This window comes from Brachycentrus maculatus, unplaced genomic scaffold, assembly GCF_059751285.1.
Source record: "Brachycentrus maculatus isolate JH-2025_06_01 unplaced genomic scaffold, ASM5975128v1 h1tg000026l, whole genome shotgun sequence".
NCBI lineage: Eukaryota > Metazoa > Arthropoda > Insecta > Trichoptera > Brachycentridae > Brachycentrus > Brachycentrus maculatus.
In genome coordinates this window covers 1,376,370-1,390,005 of record NW_028280780.1, presented here as the reverse complement: position 1 = coordinate 1,390,005, position 13,636 = coordinate 1,376,370, and positions in this window count along the sequence as shown.

The window sequence follows — 13,636 nt, the reverse complement described above, 5'->3', positions numbered from 1 at the left end:
TTACCCCCCCCCCCCTCTGAAATTAAATACTGTGCTAAGAAGGCTTTCTTTGAGTTTATTTAATATTATCATTTAAAACATGATAATTAAAAAAAGTTTTAAAACAACTGACGAATTGTCGACTAAAAAAGAATATAAATTTTTGTTTCTTTTATTTTATATTTTGATGAAAATGTATAAAAAATGGACTAATTAAAACACAATAAAAATACAATAAAAACTAAATCATAATCATATTTTTAAAAACGGTTTGCCATCTCTGATCTATGAAGAAGTCGAGTTATTAATGGTGCCAAGATCTTCTTCCTCACCTGCATCTATGTATTATCTATCGCACACTTGCCTTTTCACGCCTTAACCTCTTCACGCCTTTCCTTTTATTTCCTCTCAATTATCAAAACTCTAAAGCCAATGGCCTCTACAGTATGCTGTTTTTAATGCCACAATTATTTTAGTACTAGTTATTATTTAAGCTTTTATCCTTTCTTCTTCCTATATGGGAATAATGTGAATACTGTAATAATGTAATAACACTCTGAGCTCGCAACATGAGTGTGTCCAAATACTTATTCACAAATCTGGGTTTTCTCGATTTAGAAGTTATTTTTATAACATACATACATAGATTAAGAACGAGGACGACCGAAAAAGACTTGGCACGATCAGATCACCCAGAACCTAAAATCTGGCGGTGTCAAAAGTCTGCGTAATCGGAGGGCATGTGTGACTAGATGTATGGATGTGAAGGAGGCGAGGAGTGTATGTCAGGAGAGAAGAGTGTGGCGTTACATCCTCGCTGCCTACCCCTGCGGAGAAACGGCGTGATGGTAGTTGTAGTAGTAGTACATAGATAAAGAAGACTATGGTAGTCTGGGTATTAACAGGGCTTACGACTTATCATTGGCTAGTTGAGTGATCACTTCAACATTCACCATTCTACCCATGATTGACAAAGCATACTACTCAAATTTTGAAAGTTATATCATTTCTTACAAAAAATGTATTATTCTATAATGTATAAAATAATACAAAGGCGCATCTAGCGAAATTTTCCGAAAGCTTGGTTACGCGAACTAAATACTCTTTTAAGCTTTGAGAAAATGGTAACATAATGGTTGTGTTCTCCGCTAAAGTTATAAAGTGGTCAAATTCCATTTTGCATTGTATCGATGGCAAAAAGTATGTTTTGTTATATTTGTCAATAATTTAAAACATGTTTTCTATCATTTACACAATACATAATAATACACAATACATTTTTACAATAATGTAAAACATCAATGAAACGAAGTGCATAAAATATGATTTTTTTATGTACAGTGTTTTAGCAAAACGCGTTTTCCCATACCAATACATTTAAAAAATTATTTGTATAGCATAAAATGTGCTTCTGTAACATAAAAAAAGATACTCCCATTTTTTAGCTTAGTTAAAGAAGCCCTGCGCACCATTTATCAGTCCAGAATGGTTAAATAAATAAAATGTTTTTAAAAATAACTTTCATTTATTTTGACCCCTTTGGGATTGGAACCCCAGACCTCTTGTACAATAGACAATCGCGGACTTGAGTTAACTTACAAAAAATATTTCTTATTTATGTAGGTATCATAAATTCAACATTTTTTTTAGTGCAAGCCACATTACAAAGAAATTTTCTTTGATTTTTTTCTTCAAAAGAAAAAATTAAGCACATCGCTGATGGAAAATAGCTAGGGGTAGGTCAAGAAAAGGTTATTTTCAGCAAAGGATAGTATAAGTTGTGTCCTATACAAGTTTTAATATCATAGCAAACACAAGTGACTAAAAATTTATCATAATAATGTATTATATGTTATTTTAAGTCAATCTTATTGCCTTATAGGGAATAAGTTCAATTGAACATCAGAATATCTGCTAGAAGATAATATAGCATTTGATATTAAATTCAGAAATATCTGAATTTAATATCAAATGCTTTTTTTACATATTAATCAATTTTGAAATAAAGAAACGAGAAATAATGGTTAATTTTTTGCTGTTTGTTTTTTTTTATATTGTAGGAAAGTTTACAATTTTGATATAATAATTCAACTACTAATAAAATGTTATACACTTTTGCAGACGATCAATTTGTGAGGTCGTGAAGGACAGAATTGAAAAAAGGGTGAGATGTAACACATTTTAAAGGGAAACACCCTTAAATTCGGCCAAGGTGGAGAAATATATATAATTCCATAAATTGTGTAGAATCAGTAATGTTTTTAGTTTTAGTAAAGCCATTTCAAGGGTATTAGAAATTGGTGTTTCCGACCTACAAGTAGTTCAAGTACAGAGTTTAGTAATCTTGAACTAGTTTGGGCGTTTTCACAATATAATGCCCGCACAATGGTCTGACACTATTTAGTGCTATCGAACTCCTTTGGGGGAATCTCCCTTCGCACTAATGTATTATGCACGAGTATGTGTCTTCTGTCAGGTGTATAGAAGTATAAATAATCTCGTAACGAATGAAGTCCTGAATTAATTATCAGTTTTTCTTCATCGTTATAGGAGGTAGATTTTTTCTATTTCTTTAGAATTCACAATTATAACTAACCAAACAGATTTATTAATTTATTTATTCTTAGGTAAATGTCAAATTTTACATAAAAGGGCTGTCATCATCAGTTGAAAATGTATATAGTATAAAGCTTTCTCCAATTACACGTACGTGAGATTCATTGCGAATTATTTAACATGTATTTATTAAAAGAAAAAGAGCCTGAAATAATATTACACCTCTATTTCGACTAACAACAGCACATACACATAAAACAAATTTTAAAACAACATTTTTGGTGTGTCCAAATACTTTTGTATCAAATACTTGTACTTTTGTGTCAAATATCAAATTTTAAAAAATTGAGTACCCTATGGATATTCAATAACAAGTAGAATGGTGAAAAGGCAGAAAGCCATTCATAAGTCAAGTCTTAGTCAAAAAATGTTCAGACTTAATTTTTATTTCGTATGAAAAAATAGATGTTTCATATCAAAGATGCTAAATATCGAAATCTTCTAGTACACAATCATGATACACGATTTACCCATAACGACGGTTTGATAGTCCCAAGAATTAATTATAAATATGGGAGTTGAACACTGCAATATATCGTCCCAAACGTTTTTGATTTGTTGCCGACGGAGGTTAGAGGTCAAAATAAAATATGGAACAAAGGCAAAATAAAGGAATGAGTAAATGATTAAAAGTTAATTCCATAAAAATTGTAAAATAGTTCATATTCTCAATTTTTTTCTCTTTTTTTGTGTGTATATTAGATTTAAATGGATAAAAACAATAAAAATGTATGTAAAAAGGACCCCACCGACAAGACACAGAAAGTGGCTTGGTGGGTCTCAGCAATTTAAAAAAATATATGTTTATAATTGTCATATAAATAAATGTATACAATTTATGTAAATAAAAAATTAAATAAAAAAAACAAACAAAAATAAAATATCAAGTTCAGACATCTGTAATATTGTTAATAATTTTTTATCTGATATAATAAATAATATTTTAAATTATGATTATATTCGAAAATATCATACTATGATTATACAGATAAAATAATAAAATATTTTTTCAATTAATATTAATATTTTTACGTGTCTATTTAAACCCGTAATAAAACATAAAACACATCTGTTCATGTTTATTTAATTTTTTTTTATTATTTATTTAGTAAATCAAAATACGATATTATAATAAACAAGGAAATATGTTTTTAAGGAATAAAAAAATACTTATACTGAAATGTAAATGATATAATATTCAAAATATAATATAGCTAATCTTAATTTACGAATATTTTATTTAAATAAATTTGAAGATATTGTACAATAATGTATAATATGTACATAAATTGATCCAGTTTGACATATCCTGTGTTTTATTAAAACTTCAATCTTCGTTGGTCTAAAAACGAAAATGTTGGGTAACCCTGAATCAGTCAAAAGAAAGTAGGTCGATATAGGAAATTTTAAACGCATTATCATTGTGTTGCAACTGATTTTTAATCCTTTTATCAACACAATATTATGATGGTAGCATTACAAAACTTTAGAATGAAAATATTATAAACTTATTCCCGGCCACGCGTTGCTGTGGTTAAATGGAAAAGAAAGAAAAAGAAAGCATGTATTTCTAATATGTTTAATTTCATAATGCTTGTGGGTATTGAATATTTTAGCAGCTATCAAGAAGTACGCTTTTCACCAAGATCAATGTTTAGTTTAGAGTGCGATGCTTTTACATTGAAATAGATGACGTTGCCATCACGGTAAATAACTGTTTTATAATTTTTTTTAAATATGTTTTTTTGTCACGTGGAAAACTTTCGTTAAATGTATGTAAGACTATTCCTGAAATATTTTAAGTACTAAGATATGCCTGAAAACATGATTTTGAAATTTTATAAAACGTCAAATATGACCAGTTATATATTGAATAATTGTCAAATTTTACGTTTTATAAAAATTCAAAAGTATGTATGTTTGAAGTTATTTAATTTAAATTAGTAATTTTATAAATTCCTGATCAAAAGAAAAAAAACCGTTACTATGCCTGTCATGGATTTATAAATATCTTGTTCAGAATCAACCTTTTTTCACCGATCTGGGATTGTCCACATATAAGTTATTTGTATTGACATCTCGTCAAAGATGAAGAAAAATATATAAGCCAAGATATTTATAGGGCATACGTGATCACATAAACTAGCCAGTTATAATATCATAATAACCTGATATAATAACCAATCGTAAACCCTTTAAATACCCAGACTTCCATATTAATCTTTATTTAAGTTAATGTCAATAAAAATATTACGTCATACAAGTAAGTAATAAAGCAAAGACGTATATTTTCCGTCCCATTTTCTTGTATCGCTGAAATGAATAATAAATACAACAACTACTATTAAGGAACTTTTTCAGCAAAATGTCCACCCTCATTATAATAGCAATCAATATATCAGAACCCTTAGACCAATAAAGTACACATGACCTTCCATTTCATGCGACAAATTGTTTCCCAAATTTAATACATTAGAGCTGTATTCTCTTTCGAAGCAATAAATTATAATATCGTCCAAACCTCGAACATTGAACCGACCTACTGAACTCTTCACCGTTTTACCGAATTTTCAAGAGATATTGTAACACTTTCCGCGTAAACTAGACTCACACGTTTTCATTTTCAAAGTCAAACAAATAATGGTATTCAAGGGTGATGGGGTTTTTTGAATTATTTTCCAAGGCGATCTCGACTGGGGTCGATGATTTCCGGACTATTTTTCATGTGAATAATTTATCAAGGTTTTTTACTAAGAGATAAAACTATGTTAACAATTACCTTGAAAATGGGGATGATTATAGGGGCTGATCTATACCATCCACATCATCGAAGAATTTTTCTTTAAAAGAAAAACCCGTAAAGCCTGTATTTTAAAGGCTTGTCTGCAGGTAGGATAGTAAGGATAAGGAAGATAGGTATATAAAAATATATCAAAAACACCCAGGCTAATTGAAAATAAATTAACATTTAAGTTTTGCAATGATATTTCTCGTCGAACTGCATTGTATTACCACAGGTTTATTTGACCAGCGACCGGGTTTTTGTCGTAACCAAAATTATCAGACTGGTGTCGTAACCGACATCATTAGACCAGTATGATGATGTCGGTTACGACGAAACCCGGTCGCTGGTCAAATAAAATTCAGGTCATAGTTGTTATTTTATTCTATGTAGAAAAAACTTTACTTTACTCGAATTGACGTGATATTCTATTGATTCAATGTTTAAAAAATTGGTTCAAATATATAGAACTTCCAAGAATTTGATTAGTGTAGTATGAATAATGGGTAGAATTGGTGAATGTTACACGTGTCTAAAGTGATCACTTAACCCAGCCTATGACGGTCGTCAGCCCCGTAAATGCCCAGACTTCCATATTCTTCTTCATCTTTGATGAGATGTCAAAGAATGATATGATAAGGAGTCTGTTATATGTATTACCATACCACAGAGTTAACAATGCTTTTAATATACAAAATAGAAAAAGAAGAAATCAAACGTACACTTTGAGATTAAATTAACATTTCTGCATTTCAAAGGATAAATTTATTAAAAGACTGAGTAAACTGAAGGTAATAAAAATAAAATTTAATGAAAATAGCCTTAATTCTCGTATTGTAATTTCAGGCAATGATTTTAATCACCTAATGAGGTGACATTTTTGGATGAGTGTTTTATATGCTTTACGATGTAATGACCACTTGCGCAGCAGAAATAATTACAGAGCAGTGCTCTCTTGACACACATCCCGGGAACAGAGGGTTTCATGGTCACCTTGTTCAGTAATGATCAAAATATGTGACCCAATTTTTCCACAATTTGGTCAGCCCCTGAAAACGCTCAGATCTTTGGAGAAGAAGGAGGAATCCAAAAAAAATGATCGAGATAAAAATATTGCAAATAAATATTTTGCTACCCAGCCACGCGTTGCTGTGACTCAGTCGGCTCAAATGGAAAAATTTCACACCTTTCAAATATGCCTCAATTTATAATACAGTGCTTGTAAAGCAACGTAAATATATCGTAGTCGTACAGGAGAAAGTGACCAACTACCAAAACGTAAAATGTTCAGGAAGGCCATTTAAGTCACTTTTGCTTTGGAAGAAAATACAAATAAATGCAGTTAGTCATTTTAAACGAGCCAATATATTATACTTCCAAGTTTAAAATCCTATTGATTTTTTTCCAGGGCAATATTAAGCTAGTAAGATATCAAATAGTCAATGATCACTTTTTTGTAAAAAATGCACTTGGTCACTTTCTCCTGTATGACTACGATAAACAAAAAAATCTATAAAACAAAAATATAACCAAAAACATCAAAAATGCTTCGAAAAAGACAGCACCTGTCAAGAAGCATACTATCCGCCACGAGCAACGTTAAATATAGTGTGTTTTGACGTTCAACAGATGGCGCTGGCATTGCGATCGAAAAACTTATTTTTTCCTATCACCGATATATCAGAATACCAAAGTTTTCAATTGCAACGTAGTGTCAATATTTCAAAGCAATCGGTGAATTACTTAAGATAATTTAGATTTTTAAGAGACAAAATGTACATTTTTAATAATATACATAAATAGATAAAATACGTGCGAATTCGAATGAAACATACTAAAATCTCGAAGCAATCGATTAAAAAGTTTATGAGATTTAAGATTTTTCACTGACGGTAATTTATGTTACATATTCATTCACGTAGATTAAAATACTTTGACCGACTTTTTTAGCGGTCCTCCTGAAATAATGAAATACACTTGTGACGTGAGGCAACGTAGAAAATGGCCCCGGAACGTTAACTCCTCACAGTGTTATATTGCCACCCCGTAGGAACGGACGTCGATCAGTTAAATCGAGTACAGCCTTACGAACGAACTAACGGAAAACCTCGTATATTTTACACACGAGTCATACAAACTATAATATGAGCAGTTTCAAAAAGTGTTTGACTTAAGTTTTCTAAGTTGCAAACTATAATATTAGCAGTTTCAAAAAGTGATTGAACTGTGCTTTTTTAAACTGTATGAGGTGCTTTCATTATTTTTGGCTACAATTTAAAAACCAACCCTCGTTTGCACCCAATTGTGCATAATTGTATTTAAGCAGTATTATCCTCGTTGTAAAATAACGTATAAGATTAAAATCGAGTACAGATTACGAACGAACTAACGGAAAACCTCGTGTATATTTTTTTACACACGAGTTTCTTTCATACAAACAAATAAACAATTTTAAAAAGTGATTGAACTAAGTTGTGCTTTTTTAAACTGTATGAGAGTGAATTCAATAGTTTTGGTTGCAAATTGCCAAGTTTACCCTTATTTGCACCCAATTGTGCATAGGACACTACATCGTATATAAACAGTGTTATTCCGGTCGTTAAATATAATATAGAAAGTGATCAGCCATGCGCAAATAAATAATTTTGTTGAAATATTACTCATTTTTAATTAATTTTAACTCTTTGAGCTAAATACATCAATTTAAAAGTAATAATAATAATGCGAGAGTTTTGAGGATTTTTATGTTATAACAAAAGAATCAAAGTTTAAAAGTATTTGCAAGAAGTGTGGACAAATTTGGGTTAGGGGTGAACATTTGATGAGGTCAGAATGCGTCATGAAGAGGTGATTAGGGAGCACATGGAGTTCAGGAGTGGAGGGCTGCTTCTACCACCAGTAGCGTGAGTATATTTCAATTAAATGTATTTTCAATTGTATTAAATAAGGTTACCTAGTTATAGAATATGAGAGTCCAAAATTGTATGATGTATGAGGGTTTGAAAATGTATGAGGATATGCCTGAATGTATGAAGAATGAAAAAGGTCTGAAAGAATTGAATAAAAAATGTTTTGTTTGCTGTAAGAGGACGTAAAAAAGTAAATTATGTGTAAAAAATAGTTTGTATTAAATGAAACATAAGCTAACCAAAGAAAAAAAAATTGTATATGGGCATAAATGTACTTAAGGCTCTCTTTATCATTCATTGTTCACTTTGAGTAAAACCACTTAAAAACTTTACTTTACAACTACCAGTTTCACAATATCCATTTCTCGTCAGGTTTACTATAGATTGGTGAGAGAATGGTTTTAATTATAACGTTTGAATGAAATAATAGATACTCATGTTTAAAAAAATGAGAGGTGTGTCGGAATACACTGATACACATACAAATGTGTATCAGTGTATTAAGTGATTATTATACCAGCCTGTGACATGTACAAAGCTCTGTAAATGTCCAGACTTTCATATGCTATTTTTATCTATGTTAGATGTCAATTTTTAAATATCGTAAAATGTACCCTCAGCTCGAGAAAACCAATTCCAACAGACCTTCAAATATTTGAGAACCAATTATTTCAAAAACCTTGCTTCGGATATAAAAAAATAGAAAATATTATATTTCTTAAAAAATAAATTCAACGCCTTGTATACATACATGTCAATCGAAAATACAAATTAATACAAAATGAATACTATACATAACAAAAATAAAAATTAATTATATCATTAATACACAATAAACAATGAGTGTAAGTCCCTCTCCAAGCACAAGAGCTTAGTCTCTTTATTGTAGGGAACAGCATAACTAATATTAAGATATTTTGTATTTTAAAAGCATAGATAATTTAGTGGTATATTAACAAAACACCATCAGTATCATCCATTGTTTACTTTGTTTAAAACCATTTTTATAAACAATTATTCCTGACTCAAAATTCAATCATCAAAATTTTATTTTTATACAACTACTAAATCGTAATAATTTTTTTTAATGACCTGATGATGGAATGATTTTCAGAATCCGGTAGTCACGAATAAGTATTTATAAAAGTGGAATTACACAAAGTAAACAATGGATGATAAGGATAATATAATATTAAGATATTATATATTAAAAGTAGAAATTTCTAGCAAATTAATGAATTCATAACAATTATTGTAGTAAAATAAATAAATAAAAATGAAAAATGAAAAACTAGTTTGTATGATCCGTGCTACTTCCTCACTAAGCATCAAAAGTACGTTTTCTTTTTTTATAACCCTTACGTAGCATACTTTTCTTGAGTCATTAAAAGTACGACATTTGGTCAGTCCATATTTCCTGGAGGTACATTAATCACAATTCAGTTACAACTTCTTGCGTGCGACCCACTTCAGAACCGACCACTGCCCCTACATTCACGACCCCTCATCAAGGGCTGAACTGGAGGCTCTATTTGCATTTAAGGACAATTAACTCTAATTTAAAGAACAATACGTCAACTGATAGCGCCGCAATCAGCCGTATTTCTGAACCTATTGAAATGCTACACGCGCGTGAAAGGGATCCAAGACTATTGCATTTATGAGTATGTACACATATATACAATATATATATAAATATATATATATATATATATATATATATATATATATATATATATATATATATATATATATATATATACACATATATATATATATATATATATATATATATATATATATATATATATATATATATATATATATATATATATATATATATATATATATATATATATATATATATATATATATATATATATATATATATATATATATATATATATATATATATATATATATATATATATATATATATATATATATATATATATATATATATATATATATATATATATATATATATATATATATATATATATATATATATATATATATATATATATATATATATATATATATATATATATATATATATATATATATATATATATATATATATATATATATATACATATATTATATTTATATATTTATATGTATATAAATTTTAAAAATCGATGCAATTCAGATACAACATACTACCTTTGAAGATTTTAACTTTGAAATTTTATATTTTGAAATATAAATTATATTTTATATATTGTTGTAAAGATTAAGTATTTTATTATATCGTTTTAAATTTCAAAATTACTGTATATTGTCAAGCACCTTGAAGTGATTTCTCACGAAAAGGGCGATATGTAAATTATCCAATAAACAAATAACCAACTTACAGGGTTAGGCATGGAGTCTGTCTTTGTTAACAAAATTCGCCTCATCTACATTCATGCATCTCCTGACCTGACCACTGACCACAGCATTTGAAATATTTTCGCAATATGGATGTTCAACAATTGGCAAATGATGAACGTTACATAAGTATATAAAACGATCGCTTAAGCTAGCCAAATGCCAGGTGGTAAGCGCTGGAATGTTTAGACTTATAGTAAAAAGAGAATCCAAACATTTCTATCATAATATCTACAAGAAATATCATATGATTCACTGGTTTTTTAAAACAATAATATGTTTACTTTTGATTTTGAGTTACCAATTTGAGTTACTTATTACTGCACCCACCTTTTTCAGTTTTTATTAAATTCCTTGTCAGTTTATATTTTCTCTTGTTGATGAGAACATCTGTAGTTTTTAAAACTAGTCGTGCTTACATTAATAAACTCAAAAAGTGGTATCATACGAGTGTTTTATTTTAATTTGAAATATTTTAAGTGAATTTATCGGTTTATTTGATTTAATTCAGCTCTGTTGCAAAGCTGTCATTGTGCTGAATAAATATGGAGAACTAGTAATAAAAATACGTAAAACTTTATTTTCCTTGTACCGTGTCTGGATAGCTATGACTGAGAAAGCGAATTTTCTCTTGAATTATAAAACATCCAGACTTCAGACTCCAATTGAATTCAAATATTTAACATGGTATGCAGGTGTCATAGTAGCTATGTGTACTATGATGACATCGTTCTAAATAACGTCATTAGGTTTTACCGATAAATTTTTATAAATTCTCTTTTTTTTCAATAAAAAAGTTTGGGAAACGAAATTCTTTCTAAAAAAATTATTCAAAATATCGAAAATAAAGTATAATGAAACAACAACTTTCTATCTTTTTTCACTTTTTATTTATTTGACCAGTGACCGGGTTTCGTTGTTACTATTTGATTAGTATTATACGATCATATAGAGGCAGTCAGTAGTAATGCATTGAAAATGCTAGGATTTGTTCTGCGTACTGCCAGGGTTTTCGAAAATACCCGCGTGCTGAGAACTCTTTATAACTCCTTGGTGCGAAGTAGACTCGAGAGTGGCTCGATGATTTGGGGGCCACACGAGCTGTACTCTCTTATGGTAGAGAAAGTCCAAAAGAAGTTTTTGAGGTATCTCTACATGAGAGAGTACGGCTATTATCCTTGGCTCTACCCGACCCAGTTTCTCCAGGGTATGCTTGGCTACAATAGTTTAGAGACTAGAAGGAATGTGTATTTGATTACGCATTTTTATCGATTGTTGCGCGGTATGATCGATAATCCTGAAATTATCCAGAGCATTGGTCTGTATGTTCCCGATAGTTACCTAAGACAGCGTCGGCATAGATTGTTTCACATTCCTATACACAGGACCAACCTGCCGATGGTTATGCCTGTAGGAAGAGCTACCGCTATGTTGAACAATATCACATTGGATATTGATCTGTTCCATGTGTCCGAAGGAGTTTTCCGAAGCGAGATTCTTCTACACATTTAACAAGAGTCTTCTTGCGTAATTTTTAATTTGTTTTTTTTTTTAATGTATACGCCTTAAATGTTTGTTTGTAATGTATATATTAATTATTGAATAAAATTAATTGAATTGAATTGAATTGAATAGTGGAGAACATTACAGCTTAACAAAATTCTTTGTTATATACACAACAAGGCAAGGGCTGGTAAATATACATAGATTTGTAAAAACTTTCTGAGAAAAAGAAAAAGAATTTAATTTAATTCAATATTTATTACAGTATTTGAGCGATTAAAATGTTCCTTGGCGATTGCAGTGTTACATTAAAAATTGTATACTACCCCCATGAAAGAGAACTAACAATGCATAAAGTATAATATGGATGCAATATTTCGTGTAACTCCATAACAGTGTACCCTTAAACAAAGGTAGTTCCAACCCGTCAAAAATGCCATGTATTTTTCTTCGTTTTCCTCACGGCATGCGGTCATTTTCTGAAAATATCATGTTGCCTGTTCCGGTTGTTAAAAGAAACTCGTGGATTTTAATGTGTGTGATTACTTGCAAGTCACACTCTCAATAAAAATACGATCAAAACATGGCAACGTTTGAAGGCACCGAATCATTCATCTATGACATATATATCGTAGTCATACAGGAGAAAGTGACCAAGTGCATTTTGTACAAAAACGTGATTATTGACTATTTGATATCTTACTAGCTTTATATTACCCTTAAAGAAACCCAAAGCGATTTTAAACATGGAAGAACAATATATTGACTTCTTAAAAATGACCAACTGTATTGATTTTTATTTTCTTGCCAAGCAAAAGTGACGTAAATGGCCCTTCTGAACATTTTACATTTTATTAGTTGGTCACTTTCTCCTGTAAGACTACGATATACATACACACACACACACACACACACACACACACACACACACACACACACACACACACACACACACACACACACACACACATATATATATATATATATATATATATTATCTATTTTCATCTTCTGTATTTCACTCACATAATCTGTATCTTAGCAAACATATTCCTCTCTTAAAATAATAAATCTGAATTAAAGTACTTTTTAAATGAAAGTTGCATTTATTATTTACCTTGCATATTTCGTACAAGATTTATTGACTTTAGTGGATTTTTGTTTCTTCTAACTTAAAAAAAATGTTATTAGTGACTGCTGACTGTCTTCAACAGAACTTCCGTTTCACTAGAAGAGGGTCGACAATATTTGTCCTAGCTTGGTTTATGAAGAATAATACTGGTCTTCTTGCATTAATATAATTACCATCAAGGTAATACTGCATCGATTCGTTACACTACCCGATGCATCATTTTACTGCGGGTAGTGAAATATTCAGGATAGTGATCAAGAGAGAGAATATTTTCTTTTTACAATTTTTTCAAAGAATAAAATTAATATCTATAAAAACACACCGTTGCGACGGCCCTTAATT